Source organism: Mus caroli, chromosome 7, assembly GCF_900094665.2.
Source record: "Mus caroli chromosome 7, CAROLI_EIJ_v1.1, whole genome shotgun sequence".
NCBI classification, from domain to species: Eukaryota; Metazoa; Chordata; class Mammalia; order Rodentia; family Muridae; genus Mus; species Mus caroli.
Window position 1 is genome coordinate 125,335,195 of NC_034576.1, and position 3,102 is coordinate 125,338,296.

General features: G+C 51.0%; 1 protein-coding gene across 3 annotated transcripts in view; it reads left to right on the forward strand.

Moving 5' to 3' along the window:
- The first annotated feature begins 860 nt into the window (after window positions 1–860).
- The window catches only part of Slc5a11 (solute carrier family 5 member 11), a 63,222-nt gene continuing 60,980 nt past the window's right edge, over window positions 861–3,102 (forward strand). For 2 of the 3 annotated variants that reach the window (XM_029480115.1, XM_029480114.1), the window contains exon 1: window positions 862–1,184. The gene's annotated coding sequence lies outside the window, so the exon portion shown is untranslated. Of the gene's footprint in view, window positions 1,185–3,102 lie in introns of all 3 variants that reach the window. The other variant, XM_029480116.1, reaches the window with a different exon arrangement.

Consider the following 3,102-nt stretch of genomic DNA (forward strand, 5'->3'; position numbering starts at 1 on the left):
CTCTGCCTCTGCCTCTGCCTCTGCCTCTGCCTCTGCCTCTGCCTCTGCCTCTGCCTCTGCCTCTGCCTCTGCCTCTGCCTCTGCCTCTGCCTCTTGCCTCTGCCACCGGAATGCTGGGATTAAGACATGTGCCTCTACACCCCTCTGCCTCCTCATTTTTGAGACAGTCACTGAAATTGAAGTGTATTGATTGGTAGATGGGCTGGTCAGTGAGCATGGCATCCTCCTGGCCCCAAGCCCCTAGTGCTGGGGTTACAGACATCACATGGTACTGGGGATCCAAACTCAGGTTCTTGGGCTTGCACAGTCCTCCTCTTCTGTTTTCCTTTTAACCCATCCCATAGGATGCTGCTGCCCACATTCAGGGTAGATTCCCCTGGATAAACCTCTCTGGAAACACCCTGACAGACACACTCTGAGGTGTCTCCTAAGTGATTTTTCACCCAGCAACACTGACAGTGACTTCAGCGTAGCAGCCTTCAAATGCTAGGAATGAAATGAAACTGTTTGCAGACCTGAGCAGCTGGAAATCTCATAGCTCTTCCCCTGCCTGCCCTAGAGTCCTGAGCTGTGGGAGCTCTGTCCAGGGCTTGTTTCCTCCTGACAGTTAGTCTGGATGCTGTGTGTCTGTCCTGCCTTGGTCTGAGGAGATGAAACACAGCTGCTGCTGCTGCACTGGGGCTGCTGCTCTTCTGGGCGTGTCCCTTTTTATCTCCTGCACCCCCTTCTCCCCCTGCTCCTCCAGCTGTCTTAAGGCTGCCTGCTCCCAGAGTGGAGGGGAGGCAGGCGGGAGGGAGAGTGAGTGAGCGAGGCAGCACAGGACCCAGGCTCCAGTCTCCCCTGCCTCTCCAGGCCATGGGCCCCCTGCCAGGTAAGGGCACTGGCCAAGGCCCAATGAGGGCAGGGCAGGCCCCTTTCCTCACGGGGCCTGCTCAGAGTTCAAGGGTTCTGGAGAGATCATCCAGGCTTCTTTAAACTGCTGCTGCAGCTGAGGCTGGAGTTTGGAGTTTGACCTGTGTGGAACCTTTCTCAGCAGCAGGCAAGGAGGTAGGGCCTCTGCTGTCCTCTGCTGCTCCCTGCTGCAAAGGACAGGACATCCCAGGGGTCTCCCTTCTCACAGCCACTGCCTTCGGCCTCTGAAGTTCCCGAGACCCTAGGGCAGTAGAGCCTGCATCCTGAAGAAGGTAAGATCCCTCCTCCCTGAGACACCCACTGTCTAATCTGGGAAGCTCCTTGGATCCGAGGACTGGATAACCACTCTGGCCTAGCTCTCGTCTGTGAACTTCATGGGAATCTGAGAAGTTTCGTTTGCTCCTGGCCTACAGAGTGTGGTTTGGGGTGGTGTCAGCAGCTGACAGCGTAGGCCAGGGGTCTCAGCACTTCTACTCAGGAACCTTGAGGCACAGAAGCTGCAGGTTCTTTATTTGTCAGATGAGAATTTGGAGGTCAGCCTGGCCCAGCCTTCAGGTGTGGCAGAGGAGAGTCTGCAGCGATAAGGAAGGGGAAAGCAGCGCAGGTCACAGGACTCTGGAAGGGCTATCCTGCTGCTGTTAATTAGCAAGGCAAAGACACGCCTTACCTGCACAGCCCACCTAAGGGGCTGGATCTCTTCCAACTGCACAGCTGCTAGGGAGGGTGGGTAAACAGATATCTCTTAAGGCCACTGAACAACTTGTTCAAGGTGACACCAGTGAACAGGGCAAAGCTGATGGTCGGCTCTGAAGGATGGTTGATAGTTGATTCTGGAACTCTGCATTTGACAAGGGCTGCCCTTCTGGGATGTTTGGAAGACTGGTGTTTATGGAGTGTCTGCTTTGGGGGCACAAGATAAGACAGACTAGTTATCTCTGCCTTCCTTCTGCTCACATTACTGTGAGACAAGGAATTACAGGAGAGTTCTACCAACCACGTGCTAGGTTTCATTAAACTGTGAGCAAAATGCCATTTGATAGGAAAGGGTCCTGACTTAGAACGAGGCCGGGAGAGGGCAGATGGGATCTATAGGTGGGACAGGGAATGGAAGCCAAGGACCCTGAGCTCGTAGCAAGCTTTCAAAGGATGGATGGAAACAAGCAAGTGAGTTGATTTGTGTTCAGATTCCTCTCTGGCTTCCATAACAGGGAGAAATCTAAGGAGGAATCTAAGGAGGCCTCAGGCAGGAAGGGAGTAGCTCCTTGATCAGGCTGGACATGGGTGAAGGTGTTTAGTTAGGATGAAGGTGATTTAAGGAACACGGACAGGTTCAAGGCATGTTTGGGAAGTAGAGGAAAATAGAACTGCAGGTGAATAGATTTGGGGAACTGAGAAAGACATGGTCAATTATTTGATAGATGCTTGCATGCTATGACATCTTTGGTTCTTAGATATAGTGGTTGGCACAGTGGATGCTCAGATAGTGCTTGTTAGATGTCTGGCTGGATATATAGGTGGATCATGGATGGACAGATGAATGGATGATGGATGGATGGATGGATGGATGGATTCTTAGGGGTAGACATGTGGAAGGATGGCTGGGTAGACAGATGGATATATGGATGTACAGATGGATGGATGGATGGATGGATGGATGGATGGATAAATGGAGGGACAGATGGATTCTTGGGTGGGTAGACACATGGAAAGATGGACGAATAAACCAGTAGATAACTGGGGTTGTGGGTGGATGTGATTTAAGGATGCCTTGGGCTTCAGTTAGTGTCATGGCCAGAGTGTCCGAGGCACCTGCCATCTGCTGAAGAGCTTGATATCTGGCCTGTACTTGGTAATTTTGGACATCTGTGGGCATCTGTGAGAGATGCCATGTTGGCCTTTGAATGAACATGTCTGGGTTAAATAGATGATCTTGTGACTCCTGTTCTCTGGTATTTCGGAATAGGGTCATCCTAGAATGGGATAGGTAGATAGAGAAGACTCATCCAGTTCCCAGTATTCCCATCTTTTACCCCCTGTAGCCCATTAGGGAAAATTGCCTTGCTCTCCCATACTTTGAAATTCTTCCCTTACCACCAGAACTGTGGGTCTTTTTTTGTTTTGTTTTGTTTTTTTCTAATGAGCCGGGATGAGTCTGTCCATCAGCCTTTTTCTTTTTCTTTTTTTTTTTTT